We start from the raw sequence: 23,580 nt of genomic DNA, 5'->3' as shown, positions 1-23,580 counted from the left end.
AGCACAATTGTTTGGGTTTCTAAAATGCATTTGATGCTACAAATAAAAAATTATATATATATAATAATTTTTCCTTTTCTTTTTTTTTGTAGCCAAGAGATAGCCAGGAAAAGGTTGGGAAGCAGTCCAACCGGAAACCGGATGTCCAAGTACTTTACAACCAAGAAAGAAAGAAAGAAAATGCCAACAGCTATAAACAACATGAAGGTTATTGTGGAGCGAAAAACCAAGTGTGTGTGTGTGTGTGTGTGTTTTTCTGTGTGTGTGAAGAAGAAATGTTGGCACTAGAGCGCGGCCCATAGGCTGGGACATATCAGGGAGGCGGTTACAGGCCAGAAAAAGGAAGGAATATGAACAGGAAGAGGTCTGGAGAAGAACAAGAAGAGGGTCCTTTAAACGGAACTGGAACGGTAGAAATCCTCTCTTCAATGCAGCTTTTGAGCTATGAGGATATCTAAAAATATTAGAGTATATATGTACTATATAAGGCGTCACGAATAGCCGAGAGGTTAGAGGCTAGACCCGCAAAGCTAAGATGTATTGCAGTACTAGGCTATATACCCAGTCAATACCTTTGATGGTTAATATGAGAAATTTGCAGTAAAGTATGTTTACTAGTCGCCTCCGTCCACGGCACCTAATTGGTAGTTGGACGTAAAGCCCGTCTTAAAAAATAGGCAATTTTTACTACTACTCCGTACTACATATTTTTTTTAATGAATAGATTTTTCATATTGTATTTAAACTATTTATCTTCAGTGTTTAAATAAATATAAATTTTTACAACTTTTCTTGAAAATTTTTGCCGCATAATTTAATTAAGATATCTTCTAAAAGAGGGGCTCCCCCTCTTAAATGTACTGATTAATTAGGGCCAAATCGAGTTTTTGTTTCAAATAATTTGGAATTTGAAGAAAATGTTATTACCTTTGGAAAAATACTAACTCGGCTATCGTGGCACCAATTGTTTTTTGTAGTAAGATAGAGGAATAAATATCGTAACTAAAGATTATAGAAGGATGTGGTTGGCTTCATAGAAGGATGGACTCCAAATGCACATATGTATAGGGTTGAGATTCCTAAAGAAGCTTCACAGTTAGTCAAAGGACATGTGTAACTCTGGAGAAATTAAATAAAACAGGATGATGAATTCAGGAGCGAAGGTTGGACGGGAATCCCCACCATTTATTTCTGTATGTTTTTTTTTCACCCTAGCGCGTACTCTTATCGTCTCTGAAGGGAGTCTGTTAAAAAAAAAAGGAAGTACAGACCATGGACCAGCTGTGGTCACGTAAGAAGTAGCGGAGAAGAAGCAGGGGAGAAACAAAAAACAAACACTAACATAATGAAATATACGAGCAACATACGCTATCCCTGATGTACGATGATGGTAGCAATGTTTGACGTTGTCTTCTAAAGAAGAAGCTAAGATAGATAGAGAGAGAAAGACAGAGAACGCCAAGAAATCTGGCGAAGAACTGGAGAGGGTGTCTTCAAAGAAAATAAAAAAGAAAAAAAAACACAAACTATAACTGACTCGTTACCATGGACATGTGTGCTGAAGATCCAGCTCCAGTGTGACATCTTCCAGCCCTATTCCACCAGCTAGCCACCTACCAACCCATATTCAAACACTATGTCTCCAGCGCTCTGGTGACTTCTAAGGAATTACTTTTTGTCTGCCCGTTTTATTTATAGCAAGTACGGTCTAAATAAATTTCCCCGTCAATATACAGATTAACAAATAAAATTAGAAAACATTTACCAACCACGAATTCAAATGTATGATGAGGGAGTATGAGGTGAGAATTTAGAGTAACGAATTTGAGTGTTGTCTGGAGCTTAGTATGGAATCTATGGACTCTAGTTATGGCCAAGGAGACGATGAAAAGAATATTGAGCACTCTGTTTAGGATAAAGAAGGATGTGATAGAACGGGAAGTTTTTGGATTGGATGATTTAGATTAGTACACTTAGCAATCAGTAAAAAAAAAGTAAAGTAAAAAAAAGTAATGTCTATTTTTTCAGACAGGCTTTACATCCAACTACCAAATTAGGTGTCGTGGACGGAGGCGACTAGCAAACATACATTACTATAAATTTCTCATATTGACCGTTAAAGGTATAGACTGGGAATATAGCCTAGTACCGCAATACATCTTAGTATTGCGGGTCTAGCCTCTAACCGCTCGACTATCGCGGCGCCTCAAGTAGATCAGTCTTTTATTTGCAAATGATTATCTCATACGGTACAATTTTTAAAATCTAAAATTTTTCATAATTACAACTCTTTCTTCTTAATGTGTTGTAAGTTGAAGAATTCAGAGTTGAAGTTTAAATTTAAGTGTGAAAACTCACACGACAGTAAGGTGCCTCGCTCAACAAGCAGTATCATTTCGTTTAGGATGGAGAAACGAGAAAACGTTACATGACATCAGAGCATTCGTGCGATTTCACTTGCAGAGCGTTCTATGGACAAGACTTCAGCAACAAGATAATTTTTATGGCATAAAATGGAGATAAAACCAAAATTTAGCATTTACAAAGCAGAAAGACTTCATAGTTTCTACATTAAGTGCTTATACAAGTCAAGCGCCACGATAGCCGAGCGGTTAGAGGCTAGACCCGTAAAGCTAAGATGTATTGCGGTACTAGGCTATATTCCCCGGTCTATACCTTTAATGGTTAAATTTGAGAAATTTTGCAGTAAAGTATGTTACTTAAACCAGTCCAGTTATGGGCAAACTTTTTTTTAGGAGCGGACCAAAAAAACTAAAAAGGACAATTTGGACGAGCCATAATAATTTTCTTATTAAAAAAAAAATTCAGTAAGTGAGTGAGCCATTTTTATAATGTCAAAATTAAACTAACGTGATGTATGAAGCGACGAGTGTTTTGATAATAGTTCGTCATAATTTGGTTCAAATCGCCTGGGCTAGTTTCAAGTCAGCTGACGCAACCAATAGCGTATCATATATAAAGATCAAAATTCGCAGTATTACCCCAATTTTTCAGATCGATACATTGAAAGTGTAATTGTTATTTTAATTATTGTTATAAAATATATGTAAAGGGCGGGATTGAATCTTTCACTGGGCCGTAGTTTGACCAACGTCAAACACACGATCTTCATGACACACTAAATGTACATAAGCACTTAACATTAAACATTACCCCTTTTTCAAATTCGAACGATCGTAAATTAGCACTTCCGGTGGACAATGCAGAAGTTCGAAACATATATCACATAAATATTATGCAAATTATATAAAAACAAAAACTAAAATAATTCATATTTTTACTCACCACTGACTACGATTCCTGGAAATTCCTCCAATTCCTTCCACAGCTAGATGGGACTATCCTGGAAATTCCTCCAATTCCTTCCACAGCTAGATGGGACTATCCTGGAAATTCCTCCAATTCCTTCCACAGCTAGATGGGACTATCCTGGAAATTCCTCCAATTCCTTCCACAGCTAGATGGGACTATCCTGGAAATTCCTCCAATTCCTTCCACAGCTAGATGGGACTATCCTGGAAATTCCTCCAATTCCTTCCACAGCTAGATGGGACTATCCTGGAAATTCCTCCAATTCCTTCCACAGCTAGATGGGACTATCCTGGAAATTCCTCCAATTCCTTCCACAGCTAGATGGGACTATCCTGGAAATTCCTCCAATTCCTTCCACAGCTAGATGGGACTATCCTGGAAATTCCTCCAATTCCTTCCACAGCTAGATGGGACTATCCTGGAAATTCCTCCAATTCCTTCCACAGCTAGATGGGACTATCCTGGAAATTCCTCCAATTCCTTCCACAGCTAGATGGGACTATCCTGGAAATTCCTCCAATTCCTTCCACAGCTAGATGGGACTATCCTGGAAATTCCTCCAATTCCTTCCACAGCTAGATGGGACTATCCTGGAAATTCCTCCAATTCCTTCCACAGCTAGATGGGACTATCCTGGAAATTCCTCCAATTCCTTCCACAGCTAGATGGGACTATCCTGGAAATTCCTCCAATTCCTTCCACAGCTAGATGGGACTATCCTGGAAATTCCTCCAATTCCTTCCACAGCTAGATGGGACTATCCTAGAAATTTGATTTCGATCTGAAAAAAGGAACGTTTCTTTTTAAGGTCTGAAAGTTATTCTTTTCTTTTATAGAAATAATTATCACAAAACATTAACTAAATTATAATAATTTAAACCATATACGAAGTTATTCACAAAAGAAAAATGAAAGTTAAAATTAGAAAAGAAGATGGCCCCCTAAAAGAAAACTAACATCTCCATTATGAGGTTTAAAAAAAAAATAAAGTGAAATTCTCTCACAAACAAATAACAATAAATAAATAAAAAAAATATTTCAATTAAATAAATTATTAAACTCATCTTTTTTAAAAGACAATGAAACACTAGAATTTTTTTCTCGGAGGGCGGGACAACTTTTGTTGTTGTTGTTTTTTTAATGAAAATAGAAAGGTTGTAATTTTTTTTGGACAACAGTTAATTTTCTCCTATTGTTTTCCTTTAAATTATAATATAATTTTTGGTCTAGGATTTTGAAAGAGATTATTAAAACTGTCCGGTAGGACAAGTTGTAGAAGGTGTTGATCGTCAAAAAGTGCACGAAAAAGCGTAACTTTGGAAAATATAAAAATACTCCAATTTGACAATTTTTTTCTCTTTTTCTGTAAAAGATAAAATTTCTAAATTTTCTTTATAATATTGGGCAAATCCTCCTTTATAACTGTAATTTTTTTGCAACAACACAACTTTAATAGATTTGGAGAAAACTGGAGCCAAAAGTGGACGAAAAGCGGTTATTGTTAACTTTAACTTTACTTTACACGGATTTTAACTTTACTTTACAAACGCAGCTCCTAAACCGTTTTTCATGAATGAGGTATCATTCGATTCAGAATTTCTCTCTCTCTCTCTCTCTCTGAAATTATTGTGGTACATGTTTCTTCAGGTGGTTCCGGATCCGCCAGTTGGTTGAGTGGACATGCGTGGACATACTTTTTAAATGGGGCCTTACCCAGTCACCAATTTGCGCCGGCTGCGGTGAGTCCAATGAGACTGCGTGGCACTTTGCAGAGGTGTGTCCATTTTATTCTAAAACTAGATTTCTCGTCTTCGGGAGGTTAAATGTTTCCCTACCGGAGACTGTGGCATCTGGTAATCTTTACCAGAACTCTTTAGGTTTATTCCAGTGCACTGTGGCGATTGAGTCGCCTTGCTCTCTCTAGTTTCCTGTCACTACTTTATTAGTTTATTGTTCTACTATACGGAAACTCTTAGACGGATTTATCAGAAGAGCCCCAGTATCTCTCATGAGATGCGGGGGTGGTCGGGGATCAATAAGCATTTTGAGTTGCCTGCGTTCCTTCTTCTTTTTGGTGCAACCGCCCTTCTAATACAATCTACAATCCTACAGGTAGTTACGTAGACTTCCTCCGGTAGCCCAGAAAGAGCTTCATGAACTCTTGACTGACCAAGAAATAGGAACGGCGACACTGTGGAACCACTATTGAAAGACAGTTTATTTTATTTTTTGTTATTTCAGTTAATTGGCAAAGTAGCTTTTCTTCTTCAATTAGTACATATGTATCTAATTTTAGAACGTCCCCAAAGTAACAGGTGATACTGTAAGAGCGGATGATCGTAATGACCTAATACTTGGGAGATGTCTCCTTACGATGTCTTTCTAGAGTGCTTTTAGAACCAAGAAATATATATATATATAAGTTTTATGAATGTTCTACGACTTAACGTTCAGTGGTCGGAAAGTTGACAGACTTACAGACCCACACATGGTGGATATCCAACTTGTGTTCTAAAATGTTCCCTCTGTCCCCTCAGTAAAGCCGTACACACTCCACCTCACCTCACCTATTCAGGGTAGGGACCTTGTCCTCTACTCCTCTGTCCTGTCTACTTGATCCTGGCCAACCATTAATGGCTAAGAGAGGGGTTTCTTCTTCTCCATATAACCGTAGTATATCTGGTCGCGCTGTACTCTGTTCACATGACCACATGTGTCTGCCTAGGGTTAGAGACGAGTACAGTTTGTACACAAAAAAAACATCCTCAGCGCTGAACAGGATGGAGTTAACTCCTGTCGTTTTCCCCTTTATCTCCTCTATCCTTGTTCTCATCCCACGTCCCAAATTAATTACTGGCCTGGTGTTAACTTTTAAAACTAAGATTTTTTCCTAAGAAATGAAAGTTCAAGCCTTGGGCTTTACAACAGAGTTAGATCTTATTCTCTGACTTTAACGTCCCCCTATCACACAGCTTCCGCAGCAGTAGATGGGTCCATCTTATTTAAATTTGCGACAAAGTTTCCCGTAAAGTGTGTGGGTAACTTCCTGTCTAGCTGCGCACAGTCATAATAACTCAAAAACGGAAAACCGGAAAAATTTAATACTACGTTCACTAGTATGCCCTCGCTTTTCATTAAAAAAAAAAAATCGATTCACCAGAAATGCCATTTTATTCAATCAATTTTCTTTTTGCTACTAAAGTAAAGTAAAGTAGTGGCTATTTTTTTAGGTTAACTTTACATCCAATTACTAAATTAGGTGTCGCGGACGGAGGCGACTAGCAAACATACTTTACTGTAAATTTCTCATATAAACCATTAAAGGTATAGATTGGAAATATAGCCTAGTACCGCAATACACCTTAGCTTTGCGGGTCTAGCCTCTAACAGCTCGGCTACAGTGGCGATTAGCAAACATACTTTACTGAAAAATTTCTCATATTAACCATTAGAGGTACAGACCGGGGAATATAGCCTAGTACCGCAATACACCTTAGCTTTGCGGGTCTAGCCTCTAACAGCCCGGCTATAGTGGCGATTAGCAAACATACTTTACTGCAAAATTTCTCATTTTACCATTAAAGGTACAGACCGGGGAATATAGCCTAGTACCGCAATACATCTTAGCTTTGCGGGTCTAGCCTCTAACAGCTCGGCTACAGTGGCGATTAGCAAACATACTTTACTGCAAATTTTCTCATATTAACCATTAAAGGTACAGACCGGGGAATATAGCCTAGTACCGCAATACACCTTAGCTTTGCGGGTCTAGCCTCTAACAGCTCGGCTATAGTGGCGATTAGCAAACATACTTTACTGCAAAATTTCTCATTTTACCATTAAAGGTACAGTCCGGGGAATATAGCCTAGTACCGCAATACATCTTAGCATTGCGGGTCAAGCCTCTAACCGCTCTATTATCGTGGCACCCTCTTTTTGGTACTATTTTTTCAAGTTTTGGAAGATGACCTAGTCACCAAAAAATAATAATAATAATACAGAAAACAATCAGCCATTTAAAAATAAGTGACTTCCGCTTGATCGATTTATCAAAAAACAAACAAAAAATTGCCACCATCGTGGGCAATTCTTGTATTCAGAATAAATATGTATTCGTATACGCTAATCAATGGGTAACTAATCGATTCATCGCGAAATATTAGATTTCAATCTACAAGGGCTATTTATATCGCTCATTCGATAATAAATAAACATATATTTTACGTGCATATATGGTGTTATAGTTATATAGTATATATATGAAAGCAATGAATGAAACTATTGTTGTGACTAGGTGCGAAGTAATCAAACTCTATTTACTCTTATATCTCATCTTAGAGCAGGATGGTACTAGCTGCACATGCGGCTGAAATTGATGGTTGCACCTGAAACCAGGTTTCTCAAGGTTAATGATTATTATTACAGCAACCTGATGGCTCGTCTGCACATATGGCAGGGCAACAGTGGAATGTAACAGGTATACCTGACCAGAGACCGGACAATGGTCTGTCCCTCTTTTCCTTAACCACCCTCAAAATAGCCCTACAGACCTCTCTCTATATGGTGGTGGTGTTTGTATGTCTGTAATGTTGATGTAAGACCTCACTTGGACCCTTTAAGGGATACACGATTTTCAGAGAGAAGGGTGACCTTCTCTTCTTCTTCCTTTTTCATATTATATATATATAAAGTTTGACCTTGAAATGATGTGTGTTTATGTGTGCGGGTGCCCTACCCATACATACACACGTACATATAACAGCCTACCTCTATGTCTAGACTAAACATATGTCCTTTTTACACCGAAACTCTAAATATAGTTAAAAACTACTGTACTATAGCACAGTTAATGTAAGAAAAGATATAGTTTTAGGGCTAAACTAACTTAAGTTAATGATTCAATTGGCTCTCCATAGTAGAAAACCTAATATCTTTTTTTTTTATTTGTTCAGATTAGGTTGGATTAAAATCTACAAATCTACGTAACAAATTATGAAAATCACGTACACATTAGCGAGAATATCCCTTTTAAGATCCTATAAGTCCGGATTAACAAATTTTACCAAATCAAATTGTAGATTTCATACTGTGAAAAACTCGACTGTACCTTCATGGTCAAAATCGTGCCCCCCCCACAATCAAATAAATAGATTTTCCAAATTATTGAGGATTTTTCAAAAAAGTTTTCTTAAAGGTTTTCCATTTATATTTTTTAAAAATAAACTTTCATTTTTCTGGAAAAATTTGTTTTAGAGCAGTTTTAGAGAGAGGACGATTAGTTGACTTTCAACTAAAGTGCCACTTTCATATACGGTTTTACAAACTTTATATGAGAATAAAATTACTTTCGAAATATATCATAACCCAAATAACCCACATCTACAAAAAATTACGAATCGAATGACACCTAATTCATGAAAATCAGTTCACGCAACGTTTAGGCACAACGTTGTTTACAATAAAAAAAAAAAAATCATTAAAATTGTTAAGTATGAGCTCTGAAGATGACTGGAGTTCCTTCATGTATCGAGAGCTTGGCCAAAAAATATAAATAAAAACTTTCTGTAACTGGCAATAATAATTCTTTCTTATAAGATTTAAATATTAATCAAACTTAGGCGCCACGATAGCCGAGCGGTTAAAGGCTAGACCCGCAAAGCTAAGATGTATTGCGGTACTAGGCTATATTCCCAGTCTATACCTTTAATGGTTAATATGAGAAATTTGCAGTAAAATATGTTTGCAAGTCGTCTCCGTACACGACACCTAATTAGGTGGTTGGATGTACAGTCTGCATAAAAAACATAGACATCACTTTACTTTAATTTACTTTTATCCAGCACACTGCGGACTTATCCTCATTTTCAAACTTAAGTAATGAGTCAAGTTGTACTTAAGACGTAGTGTTTGTCGCCAAGTAATATTTTCTATGAGTATGGAATTTTTACTGAAAATAGTGTGAGTTCACAGCAGATTTTTTTCATTACGTCATATTTTCTTTTTTTTTCAAGGAAGCATAAAAAATCTGACCTTTAGGGCCTCTTAGGGCATGAGAACAGTCTGCGTTTAGTTAGCAAAGTCCCTAGAGAAAAGTACTGACCACTACATTTTTTTTTTTCTTGAACTGTGTTGCTTTTTTTTGGAGGGGTAAAGCCGCAGAGAGGGGGGATAAAAACGATTAGGAAGGCTATAATAAAAAAAATAGAAGAGCTATGGGCACACATGTTCTAGGATAGATTTCAAAGCTGCCCCCTCCAGTGAGTTCTTGCTCTAACTTGGTTAACCCGTGAGAGAATTTCACCACTTCTGTTTTTTCTTCCAATCTGAGGAACAAAGCGGAGAGTATCCCTCACTGCAACCCCTCCATGAAGTTTTTTAAAAGATCGCTCTCTCCCTCTCGCTCATTGCAGTCCTTAATAAATAAAAAGAAGAAAAGCGATGCAGGATAGAAAGAAGAAGAACACAAGGTAGAAGGGAGATTGATAAAAAAAAACGGCACAGGTAACCCTCAGAAGGGTCTAGTTCCCGTACTAGCCTCACCCCTCAGGACTCACCGTAGCGAGAGAGTGAGACCGACCGGCTAAAAAACTAGCATCCCCTAGGGGATGATCTTTTGGCAACTCTGTAGATGTTAAAAAAAAAAAAATAGATAGGTTTCTTTAAAACAGCATCTGATATATCTAAGCTTCGGGCCCATTATCTCTGCACAACTTGAGAAGATGCTGGGCATTCTGTCCAACGGTTTTTTTCCTTATATATTTCTTTTATCTCATTCATTCATACTATTCAAAGATTTCTTTTTTAAAATAAATAAAAGAAGAAGATGTTTTTTAAAGTTTCACCAGCGCTAGCTGCACTATTAGTATAAATGACAATTAAAGTAAAGTAAAGTAATGCCTATTTTTTCAGGCAGGCTTTACGTCCAACTACCAATTAGGTGTCGTGGACGGAGGCGACTAGCAAACTTACTTTACTATAAATTTCTCATATTAACCATTAAAGGTATGCACCGGGGAATATAGCCTAGTACCGCAATACATCTCAGCTTTGCGGGTCTAACTTCTAACCGCTCGGCTATCGTGGCGACTAGCAAACATACTTTACTATGAATTTCTCATATTAACCATTAAAGGTATAGACTGGGAATATAGCCTAGTACCGCAATAATCTTAGCTTTGCGGGTCTAGCTTCCAACCGCTCGGCTACCGTGGCGACTAGCAAACATACTTTACTATAAATTTCTCATATTAACCATTAAAGGTATGCACCGGGGAATATAGCCTAGTACCGCAATACATCTCAGCTTTGCGGGTCTAACTTCTAACCGCTCGGCTATCGTGGCGACTAGCAAACATACTTTACTATAAATTTCTCATATTAACCATTAAAGGTATGCACCGGGGAATTTGGCCTAGTACCGCAATACATCTCAGCTTTGCGGGTCTAACTTCTAACCACTCGGCTACCGTGGCACCTTAAATGACAATTATTTACAATAATATTGACACTAACTAACTGAAGAGAGAAGTAACGTTGTTTACCACTCCCTAAATCATCTCCTGGATAAATTACTCTCTTCAGAGGCCACTGGCGTTTTAATCGCTTAAGATGATGATCTGTAAATGTGACGAGAAGATAAATGGCGAAATTAGGCAGTTTTCAAGTCCTGATGAAAGTTTCTATAACAAGTTCAAGGACAACTTCTAAGTCTCTTATGAACTTAAAACTTAAAATAAAACCGTTAACGATGATTGATGCAAATCATTTTTTACTAAACAGATTGAATTCTTTGAAGATTGAATCCTAAACTTTTATTAAAGTATACGTCCAAATGGAGGAATAAGAGCAGGTTAAAAAAAGTTATGTTATTTAGTTTAGAAAACAAAATTTAATAAATATTCAAAGGGAATTTAAAGGGAAAAAAGGGCTATGCGGTTAGCGTATTGGATTCCCACGTGGAGGTCCTGGATTCGAATCCAGCTGCTGGCTCTTAGATTTTCTCTTCCTAGGAGCTACTTAAAGCTCACCGTCCAGAGATGGACATTGATGTATGTTTCAGAGAGAGAACACTGCCCGGAGGCCGGCAGTGCTCTGAAAAAAAAGCTCTGGACGCCAATAACCTCTGGGTGTTGAAGCGCTTTAAATCATTAAAAAATACTAATAATAATAAAATAAATATTTAAACAAAATTTGAACAATTACAGGAAATATGATTTTCCCAGTCGATTGCAGTACTCCCTGATCATGGAAGAAAGTAATAACCATTTAATTCCGTTTTAGAAAGGATCATATTATTGATAGCCGTTCAGTATAAGTTCAAACTTTAAGATCTATTACTTTCAAGAGTTTAATAAACTAACTGTATTCCAAAAAAAGGTTTAAAGTACATCTAAAATGACTAGATGATGGCACTTAACGATGGGAAAGAAAAAGTAAATCAAAAATTGTAGGAGGGGGCCCTCCTTCGACTGGGTAACAAATTATTACTATTCAAATAATTTATTAAGTAGATAAACTTTAATAATACCATATGAAAATAATTTAAATTACAAATTTCCTAAATTTATCCACCAAAATTAAAAAAAAAATAAGTATTTATTTATATGGAAGTTGGTAGAAAACATTTAGTTTAATTGAAATTACGATTTATCGATTTAACTCAGCTGTTTTTATTAAAACAGTTTATTTTTAACGTTAGCGACCTTTCATGATTCCAGCGTGTGAATAAAACATTTCTCAATATTATTAAATGTATTGATTATTTTTTATTTATTTACAGAATATATAGTTTATTATTGGTAACTGTAAAGTTATCGCGGAAGATTGGAGGGAAGGTGAGGGAAAGGAATAGAAATTTGTCTGTCTGTGTGTGTGAGTGAATGATATTTAAACAGTTCTCAGGTCTTAAGTTATGATGCTGTAGTAGTTCTGTGATGAAGATGACTTTCTCTTTAATGGTTCTTAATCTAAACGCCCCCAAGGAGCCAGAGAATCATTTTGGGGGCCTCGCAGGGATGGCGAACCTTTTTGAGACGTGGGTCAAATTTTCTTTTTGTTAGTACTAGCTCTTGGGTCACTAATGCTCATTTGCGCAAGAGTTAAGTTTAAAAATGTAAAACTGAATATTTTCAAAACTTACATTATCTTTAGAAATTCAGTTGGCTTAACGGGTAAAACGGGACGAAACAAGTGGTTATGGAAGTCTCTTTTTACAAAACATAACTGAACAAAATCCTCAAGTGTGTATTTTATCTGAAGAAAAATCTAAATATGGTTATTTGGCTTTGGGTTGTCGATTTTTTTTTGTAACAAACAAAATATGAGTAAAATTACACATTTTATTTGATATTTTTGTAAACACTTTTGCTTTATTTCAAATACTACAAAAGTGATTTAGAACTGTAATGATCAAACTAAAGGTTATAGATAGCATTTAAATTTCTTTTGTGTCAATGAGTAATTGAAAAAAAAATCAAACAGAATATAAATTATCCACACAATTAGAAAATCTAAATCAACCCGCGTAAACAAACAAATGGTTGCCTAGCAATTGTGGTGGTCAGTGAAAAAGCTTGCGCGGGTCAGTGTCTGACCCGCGGGTCATAGATTCGCCATCAGTGTCTTAGAGCTTTGACCAAGTTGCATCTCCCTCTTGCCTTTTTTTATTTACGTTTATTTACAAAAAAAAACTTATGTAAATTATTCGTACCATATTTTTGTTAATATATTTATAGAATTTCAGACAGTGAGCTGTAAGAAGCTCCTAGGAAGAGAAAATCTAAGGGTCAGCAGCTGGATTCGAACCTCTGATCTCCGCGTTGGCATCCAGTATTCGCTAACCAATCAGCTTATCGCTTCCCTCATAAAACTTAATTTCTGTTAATTTGATTCTTTGTTTTCCCTTTAAAAAAAATGACATTTTTTTAAAAGACAATCAGTGAGGCACCAAACAAAAGTCTTCCTGTCTTTGACCATGAGTAGAAACGAGTCCAAGACATAGAGTTAAAAGCTGTTAGTATGAAAGAGGAAAAGGCAATCTGCTAACATTTACGCAATTATGATGGCAGCGCAAGATCCTGTTCGAGGCGGGAGATATGTTGGCAATAGATTTGGATGTGTATGTGAGAGAGAGAGAGAGAGCGGAAAGAGCGAGAAAGACAAGGAAGCCAAAAAAGAAAAAAACATTAAGACTTAGGTAATCATGGCCTACAGGAACTATCGTTCTGGGGCCTAACACTCTAGCAATGTGGCGACCTTTCAACCACAAGAACACTAGCGCTTTCAGATATATCTCGAAAAGAGCAATCACCAATGAAAGTGATGAAAAAATAAATACTTAAATAAAATAACCTGTATCTCACACCTAATTCAACCAAATTAGGCGATACAATCAATAAAAATTAGAATATAATTTTTATTTATCAATTATTAGTTTTTTATATTTCAAAATTTCACGTTTTATTGATTCAGTGAACATTTATCTTACTTTCCCTTCCTTCTGGTAGATGGAGTGGAGTGGAAGGAAAATCTATCATTGAAGATAAATTGTGGAAACCAATCATGTGTTCGCCGGTGGGTTCACTAAAGCCAACCAGTTGCTCACATCAACTACGTTTGCAGGCTCTTTATTCTCTGGTGTGAGAATTGGAGGGGATTTTCAATGTGTGTTTCCCAATTTGTGAGAGGTCATTTTACTATCCTGTAAAATTTTCTAATTATTTTACTTATTTTAATCAGTCAAATCTATTAAATTAATGTCTATCACAAACAGAAAGCAGAAATACCATTAAAAAATCAATAATAGACTCGTAAATTCGTAAAAATTATAAGCTAATCATATGCACCACGGTAGCCGAGCGGTTAGAGGCTAGACCCGCAAAGCTAAGATGTATTGCGGTACTAGGCTATATTCCCAGATTATACCTTTAATGGTTAATATGAGAAATTTACATTAAAGTATGTTTGCTAGTCGCCACGATAGCCGAGCGGTTAGAGGCTGGACCCGCAATGCTAAGGTGTATAGCGGTACTAGGCTATATTCCCAGTCTGTACCTTTAATGGTTAATATGAGAAATTTATAGTAAAGTATGTTTGCTAGTCGCCACGGTAGCCGAGCGCTTGAAGGCTAGACCCGCAATGCTAAGATGTATTGCGGTACTAGGCTATATTCCCAGTCTATACCTTTAATGGTTATTATGATAAATTTATAGTAAAGTATGTTTGCTAGTCGCCACGGTAGCCGAGCGCTTAAAGGCTAGACCCGCAAAGCTAAGATGTATTGCGGTCCTAGGCTATATTCCCAGATTATACCTTTAATGGTTAATATGAGAAATTTATAGTAAAGTATGTTTGCTAGTCGCCACGGTAGCCGAGCGGTTGGAAGCTAGACCCGCAAAGCTGAGATGTATTGCGGTACTAGGCTATATTCCCCGGTGCATACCTTTAATGGTTAATATGAGAAATTTATAGTAAAGTAAGTTTGCTAGTCGCCACGATAGCCGAGCGGTTAGAGGCTGGACCCGCAATGCTAAGGTGTATTGCGGTACTAGGCTATATTCCCAGTCTGTACCTTTAATGGTTAATATGAGAAATTTATAGTAAAGTATGTTTGCTAGTCGCCACGGTAGCCGAGCGCTTAAAGGCTAGACCCGCAATGCTAAGATGTATTGCGGTACTAGGCTATATTCCCAGTCTATACCTTTAATGGTTATTATGATAAATTTATAGTAAAGTATGTTTGCTAGTCGCCTTCGTCCACGAACACCTAATTTGGTAGTTGGAGGTAAAGCCTACCTGTAAAAATAGCCATTACTTTACTTTTTATTTTTACTTTAAAACTAATCATAAAGTTGTGAAAATATAATCTCAAGTATATTTACGACTTACTCCATTATTATTTTTTTAGTTAACACTTTTAATTTTAACATGTGAGATAATGAAGGTTATCCGTTGCCCAGTTCCCACCAAGGGTGTATTATTAAAAAAAATAAAAAATAAAATAAAAACCATTACAATTATAAGTCTAATTGACGAGAGCGAACTAGCAAAAAGGTCAGTCTGTGTCTTTAGCTTTGTAATTAATTATTAAAGCTCTCACTTGAGAGAGCGCATGTAATCTAGAAAGTAGCTATTAGTCCACTTTTGTTTCAGATAACCTTAATTTTATTTTTTGTTCTCTTCTTTTGTATTAATATTAATTTTTAATAGATATACATTTGAATAATTAACTTCAAAAACAAAAAAATCAGTACAAGATTTATAATTAATTAGTACAGTTTTAATAAATTAATTACACTTTTTGTATGAATAGATCAGCTGATAAACAGCTGTTTTTTTTAACACAATAATTACTTCTGCATTGGTTAATTTATTAAGTAAATATAATACGCTTTTCTTGCGGGATGTCTTCAACTCTTTAATACAAAAAATTGGTAAAAATATATTCTATGATTCTTTTTAATTATTTTCTAATTTTTTTTTTTACGCTGCAAATTTTGTGCGATGTTGTTTGTAATTATGCACATTTTCAATTTTGAGTTTTCATCAAAAATATCCCTTTTGAGGTCCCCTTAAATTCGAAAAATTGGTATGTATCAATTTTAACTTAAAAACAAAAAAAAGAATTAGAAAATTCAAATTTAATATTTAGTTCAGATGCCAAAAGGCAATGTAACAATTAGGTTTTAGTCTAAATTAGGTTAACAGGAGGGGTCACTTTACTATTTATCATTTAAAAAAAGTAAAGTAATTGCCTATTTTTTCATGCGGGCTTTACTTCCAACTACCAAATTAGGTGTCTTGGACAGAGGCGACTAGGAAACATACGTTACTTGTAAATTTCTCATATTAACCATTAAAGCCTAGTACCGCAAAACATCTCAACTTTGCGGGTCTAGCCTCTAACCGCTCGGCTATCGTGGTGCCTAATAATAATAATAATAATAATAAAGTAATGCCTATTTTTTCAGACAGGCTTTGCTTCCAACTACCAAATTAGGTGTCGTGGACGGAGGCGACTAGCAAACATACTTTACTGCAAAATTTCTCATATTAACCATTAAAGGTATAGACTGGGAATATAGCCTAGTACCGCAATACGTCTTAGCTTTGCGGGCCTAGCCTCTAACTGCTCGGCTACAGTGGCGATTAGCCACTATTTATTATTACATATATTTTTATAAATAATTTTCTCTAAAATGGGTGGAACGATTTTTCTTAAATGTGATTTACAAAATATTTAGATCTAAACCATTTATTTAAAACATTTTTCTCAGGAAATTTCTGTTATTCTGGCACTTTTGGGAAGAGAGTAGTACTAAGGTGTTCCACTAAAGTGCCATTACTGTTCATTGTACTGACTTACCACCTGTTTAGTATTAATCAGAATCATATGTAACACTGAATTTACAAAAATATGAAGGAAATCAGCTGAACGGAAGCTTTGCCACTTTTTCGAAAAGAATTTTCCTTATTTTAAGATTTCCTCGCAGTCATACTTTTTTATAGTGATTACGAACACATATATCTACAAGTTTTAGTGGATTTTTTTCTTCAGAAATTAGATTATAGGTGACTTTTGTGAAAGGATATGGATAAATTTCTCTTTAAGTGATATAAGAATTCATATTAATGAGTTATGACCATGAGAATAGTTGCAAGTCTTGTGAGTCTTCACATCTTCAAATTCTGTACACATGTCTTTCGATTCAAATTCAGTAACTTTTTTTCCCCCCAGAAAAGCAAAGATGAACAGTCCACGTTTAATGATGGAATCACAGCATCCCAGCTTGTCTCACTATCGCAAAGCAATGCAGGCGACCCTTTTACGCCAGCCCTTAAAAAAACAGATGGCTACCAAGTTCTCAAACTACAGTCCCTTGTATACCTTCAGAGAGAGAGAGACAGAGAGAGAAATAGTGGTATGAAGGATGATCTAGAAGCTGCAAAGGGTCAAAGCTGCATCTCTCTCACACAGCATCCCTTCTTGCTCCCAGTTCTTTTTTTTTAAAAAAAAAGAACACTAAGGGTGTGAGGATGAATAGGGGTACTAAAGACGAAGGAGGGAAAAAAACGCACTATATAGGGGGGGGAGAGGTAACAGATTTTTCTTTTTAAATAAAAAAAGAACTTCGAAGATTGTAGAGTAAGAGAGAGTTCGCACACCCTGGGGTAGTTATCCACTGGGACCCGGAGATGACGGTTGTTCCTTCTTTCTTACCTTACAAAAAACCGAACCTGTGGGGTAGGGCAGACCGAATCTGAGGGACAGAGTGTGTAAGGGCTAAGGAATGATTGAAACTATAGGCCTATGTTAGTAGAGAGGAGGGCCAACTCAGGTAATTCTCTTCTTTTTGTTAAATAGTCACAAGGGGCCCTTTTGTACTATGTACGTCCGGTGTGTTTAAATGAAAGGTCAGGTGGCTTAGGCCCTTCTTATAATATAAAAAAAAGGGGATTTTTTTTTCCCCACTCTATTGTCCGCGCAACATGCTAAAAAATCTAATCCCATTTTTTTTTTCAAAGAATTTTTCCCCCCCCAAAAAAAATGATGTTAATCAAGCACCTTATTGGCAAAAATTGAGAAGGAGTTGAAGGGAACGGTTAAAGTCCAGAAGCTTTCTAAGTTGACTATGAGCGTGTCATGCTAAGAATCTACGAGTTATAACTGCATCTAAGTGCAAGGTCATAACTCACGAATTTCCCCACGACTCTGAACGTTCTGAAAAAATGATGCCAGTAAAATTTGTAGAATCATATGTTTTTGAATCTAAGAGGAGTTTGCGAGAAAACAAAAAAAATCTTATTGTAAAATACGGAAAATTCTGTTCCGTAAATTGGCACTTTCAAGAACAGTTTGATTTTTCATCAACTTTGGAAATTCAGTGCCGCAATTTAATTCTTATAAATATTGTACAATAGTGGTTAGCCAGTACAAATAAACAGTAATGGCACATTAGAGGAAAGCCTAAACCCCCACCCACATCGAAGAAGTGAAAAGATGTAAAAAAAAGTGTGTGGACAGCATCACTCAAATTTATAGATAAAAGAAAAAGAGTGCCAACAGCACGCGGTGTTCCCAGGCGGTCACCCATCCAGGTACTAACCACGCCCGATGTTGCTTAACTTCGGTGATCGGACGAGAACCGGTGTATTCAACGTGGTATGGCCGTTGGCGACAGCTCCTATGAAACTAGCGGATTAAATTGTGTAAGCGGTGACGTACTGTGATGGAGCCTACAGTTATTGATATATTGGTGATTCTCCTCTAAAAGTGATGAAAGTAGAGCCGATCCAGGTGACAAATTGAATCTTTGGTTGATCTGGATAGATCCCCTCTGAGTCTACACCGTTAAATTCTCCTGAGAAATTGCAAAACATTCTTTTACGGGTTAAAAGGAAGTGAACATTTATAGTTATATCTATATTTTCTCCGTGTCACTACATGTCTACAAAAAATAAAAAACAAAAAAAAATGCCAACAGCACGCGGTGTTCCCAGGCGGTCACCCATCCAGGTACTAACCACGCCCGATGTTGCTTAACTTCGGTGATCGGACGAGAACCGGTGTATTCAACATGGTATGGCCGTTGGCGACTACCGCTGTTAAACTAGTGGATTATATTGTGTTAGTGATATTGGAAGTCCTGTTGCGGAGTCAGCAGTGATTCTAGTACTAAAAGTATTGAAGGATTTGAAATTAAATAAATAGAAAAATTAAAACAAAATACAGGTGCAAATGTTTATGAAAAAAAAACTCAATTTTCAAAAACATTTTGATCCGTTTAATTTTATATGTAGTTAAGATATTACTTTAGTAATTCTCCTGGAATGGCCGATAGTTGTCATTAATGAAATAGGCAATTTTAGAGTAGAATCCAAAATGTACAAATTGTATACGACGTGAGATCCATCCACGGATATCTGGCACCACTGTCTTTACAGTTGTTAATCCGGAAATGCCTTTACTCTTATAACCAAGAAAGAAATGAATGTTGTTCCTGTGTTTTTTTTGCCTCCAATAATTAGTGCGAATACAAAAAAATTAAATTAATCTATCTGATGACATCACCACATTTGGTCCACGAACAGTTTTTGTTTGTAGCAAATAAAAAAAGGCGGGAACATCTGCTTTTCTCCCCTCTCCAAAATGTTTGCTGCTAAATATTTATCTTTATATTAAAGATTTTTATTTTTTGTCTTATTCTTCTAATAGAATAATAGAGCCGCCATCACTGTACAACCATACTATATAGATGGTTTTCAGGCTAGATCAATTTCACCAAGTTTTGGAAAATTCTGAATCTGCTTCAGGTAACACTGAATCAGATTGATGCTTCAAAACTTCATAGCAAAAGCATTATTCCCCCATCCTCCAATACTAGCATTTATTGTGAAGAACAAATGATATTTAATTTTACTATCAATCTGTACAAATGTTTCATGAAGAATAATTTACGTAAATTGTATTGGATGAAAATGGTGTGTTTGTGTGTGTTCAGATCTTTTATAATTAACAGTCTCTTTCATTATAACAGCTTATATAATTAAGATGATATATTTAGAATTGTTTTAAACACTATCGTGGACTTGCTATCTACAATAGTTAACAATAGTTGCGTTCTAAAGTGAACTATAACGGTCACAAATTTATTACTTTAATTAACTTCAACCATAACTACATTTCTTTTCTTTTTTTTAATTTAATCAGACGAAAAATTAATTACAATAATAAATATTAGTATGATTACAGGAATATCACGCATGTACTAGTTTGTGATGTAGCTTTAATTTTTCTAATTTTATATATTTAATAAATTTGGATAAAGCAGGACATTGCATGGAATAAAATGACAATTAAGGGCACCTCTCGTGTATTTCCGGTTAAAAAATAATACAAAATTGCAATTTCCGCTCGTGTGCAAGACTTTTTTTTTTACTAGAGAGACGTGAGAAAATGAGAAAAATTAATTTTCATTTTATAATTGATTTTTTTTTTAATGAAAAATTGAGGCCATTGCTTAATTTAGTTTCCGGCTAGTTTTCTCTAGTTACGGGCAACACTGTCCATCACAGTGGACACTGAGGTGTAAGAGGCTCCTAGGAATAAAAAATTTAAGGGATAAATCTCTAAGCTGGATTCGAACCCGTGAATCTCCGCATTGGAATCCAGTGCACGCTAAAAAAACGCTGAACAAATCCCTGCCATTTAATAATAACCATCTCATATAAAGTAAAGTAATTGCCTATTTTTTCAGGTGGGCCAACTACCAATTAGATGTCGTGGACGGAGGCGACTAGCAAACATATGTACTTTACTGCAAAATTTCTCATATTAACCATTAAAGGTATAGACTGGGAGTATAGCCTAGTACCGCAATACATCTTAGCTTTGCGGGTCTAGCCTCTAACCGCTCGGCTACCGTGGCGACTAGCAAACATACTTTACTATAAATTTCTCATATTAACCATTAAAGGTATAGACTGGGAGTATAGCCTAGTACCGCAATACATCTTAGCTTTGCGGGTCTAGCCTCTAACCGCTCGGCTACCGTGGCGACTAGCAAACATACTTTACTATAAATTTCTCATATTAACCATTAAAGGTATAGACTGGGAGTATAGCCTAGTACCGCAATACATCTTAGCTTTGCGGGTCTAGCCTCTAACCGCTCGGCTACCGTGGCGACTAGCAAACATACTTTACTATAAATTTCTCATATTAACCATTAAAGGTATAGACTGGGAATATAGCCTAGTACCGCAATACATCTTAGCTTTGCGGGTCTAGCCTCTAACCGCTCGGCTACCGTGGCGACTAGCAAACATACTTTACTGTAAATTTCTCATATTAACCATTAAAGGTATAGACTGGGAGTATAGCCTAGTACCGTAATACATCTTAGCTTTGCGGGTCTAGCCTCTAACCGCTCGGCTACCGTGGCGACTCCATATCTTATATAATTAAACACAATTAAATGTAAGTTTAAATAATTTCCAAGTTTTGGGTAGATGGTGTGAATTGATCAGCCGGAAGTTCACGTCTGTAACGTGAGGAAATCATGTGGGTTTCTCTAACAGATTTGAAATTAAAAAAAAAAAAAAGTTAAAAAAAATAGGGTTCAGCTCAGCCGCAATTCATTTTCCCAAGAAATCCTTTAGTAAATCTGTAGAGGTCAGGTGAAGGTGAGGTATAGTCGATTTTTTTACGTACCCAGTTTAATCTCGACTCTAGGCCGTGGGAAGCAAAATTGTATAAAAAGAAGTTGTTGGAAAGTAAAAAAATAAATAGAAAGAGAGAGAAGTAGAAAAAACCAACAGCACCACTAGAGAGCACTACCGGACAATCAGCCCTCTGTGAGGTGCGCTACTCACCCTCCGGAAGCTGGGAGAGAAAAAAAAATATCCATTGGGCGGTGCTGACTTCCTCTAAAGCTGTGCCTAAGTTTCTCAGTACGTTATACTGGTGAGAATGTTCATTTTTTTTGTATTTACTTATTCTTTTAATTTTATTTTTTTAATCACCATTTTTTTTTATTTCCTTTCTCTCAATTTACTAAGTAAGAGGATTGTGATCGCGTCAAATTTTTTAATATTGAATTTCCACCGGAAGTAACAGTTTTGAGGTCATTCAGAGGAATTCGAAAGATTGGCCTCAAAAAATGAAAGATAACATTAATTTCAAACATTATTTAGGTGCTAACCTAGAATGCTACAAGAAGATTTGGTCAAAATCGAGTAAATAATTTTCAAGTTTTGGGGAAGAAGGTGTGAATTGGTCAGCCGGAAGTCCACATCTGTAGCATGAGGAAAGTTTATTAAATATACATTTCGTGCACAAGTTTTCTATAAAAAAAAACATTTATCATTTCACAGGTAAAAATTCAATGCAATGTTTTATACTCTATAATCTAGAGTGTAGTAAAAGATTTTTGAGATAACTCAAAATGTTCAGATTTTATAGGAAATTTGTGAGTTAGAAGATTGTTAGTTGCGTGAAAGTTTTCCATATCACGTTCCCATTACCGGTGTGAACTTAATTTACCGAATTTGAACAAGCTCGTCAAGCTTCCTGTATTACTAGGAATTAGAGAAAGTAAAAAATTCATACCCGCATTAAAATTTAAATAAATATTACGCAAGTAAAAATAAAAAATAAAAACTAGGCCATAAAAGATAGATCGACCTCAGTTCTTCATATTTCTCATTACAGTTATGAGAGCACATGAGCAGAGGGAGATGTGATCTATACAGGTGAGTGGTACAAGGTCGCGAAGGTACCCCACCATCTTCCAGTGCTGGAGATTGTCTATTTGCACTGCATGGGAACGCCACAGCTCTTTTTTTTTTTTTAAAAAAAAAATTCAGAGTTCACCTTTATAAATAACGACCCCAAAAAAATAAATAAATAAATAAAAAAAATTTAAACCTTCACAATCAGCTGTTTGAAGCAAAAAAAATAAAGACCTCTATTGTCATAGCCCTCGCCAACAGCAAGTACTATACTAACTAGCTTTATATTGGCCAACCACTCTTAGGGTGAGATTTTTTTTTTAAAACTTTTTCTGAAGGATTCAAACTTCGTTTAAAAAATGCTAAGAATATTCAGAAAGACGGTTAAGTTTAGCGCTAAAATTAAATTAAATTTAATGCGGTGATTAGTGTCAATCTAAAACCACATATTAACTGAAGAGTAATTAATTGATAAACTCTTTCTACATTCTGTTAAAATGGGCATATGAGATAATGGTTAATATGAGAAATTTATAGTAAAGTATGTTTGCTAGTCGCCACGATAGCCGAGCGGTTAGAGGCTAGACCCGCAAAGCTAAGATGTATTGCGGTACTAGGCTATATTTCCAGACTATACCTTTAATGGTTAATATAAGAAATTTACAGTAAAGTATGTTTGCTAGTCGCCACGGTAGCCGAGCGGGTATAGACTAGTCCCGCAAAGCTAAGATGTATTGCGTTACTAGGCTATATTCCTAGCCTATACCTTTAACGGTTAATATGAGAAATTTTGCAGTAAAGTATGTTTGCTAGTCGCCTCCGTCCACGACACCTAATTGCTACAGTTGGACGTAAAGCCCGCCTGAAAAAATAGCCAATTACTTTACTTTTACTGCTTCGAGAAAGATGACAGCCCTCAAGTCCGGCACTTTGTTTTGGTGAAGACCATCTAGTTTTGTCCACTCTAATGAAGCGGATGGTAGAATAGTCACTTTGTTTGTCCAGTAGAGCAAGATT

At 36.0% G+C, this 23,580-nt stretch overlaps 2 non-coding genes across 2 annotated transcripts; both read right to left on the bottom strand.

Annotated features, from left to right (window-relative positions):
* Positions 1 to 18,388: 18,388 nt before the first annotated feature.
* On the bottom strand, positions 18,389 to 18,507 carry LOC141446394 (5S ribosomal RNA). Its single transcript, XR_012453690.1, has one exon. It is a non-coding gene; the product is annotated as a 5S ribosomal RNA (ribosomal RNA).
* Positions 18,508 to 18,806: 299 nt separating this feature from the next.
* Positions 18,807 to 18,925, bottom strand: LOC141446411 (5S ribosomal RNA). The gene has a single exon (XR_012453702.1). It is a non-coding gene; the product is annotated as a 5S ribosomal RNA (ribosomal RNA).
* Between the last annotated feature and the right edge of the window lie 4,655 nt (positions 18,926 to 23,580).

The sequence above is a fragment of the Rhodnius prolixus genome, unplaced genomic scaffold (assembly GCF_049639745.1).
Source record: "Rhodnius prolixus isolate KJV_2025 unplaced genomic scaffold, Rpr scaffold_1, whole genome shotgun sequence".
NCBI classification, from domain to species: domain Eukaryota; kingdom Metazoa; phylum Arthropoda; class Insecta; order Hemiptera; family Reduviidae; genus Rhodnius; species Rhodnius prolixus.
Note: the sequence above shows the minus strand (reverse complement) of the source record. Positions and strands in the feature narration are given on the sequence as shown.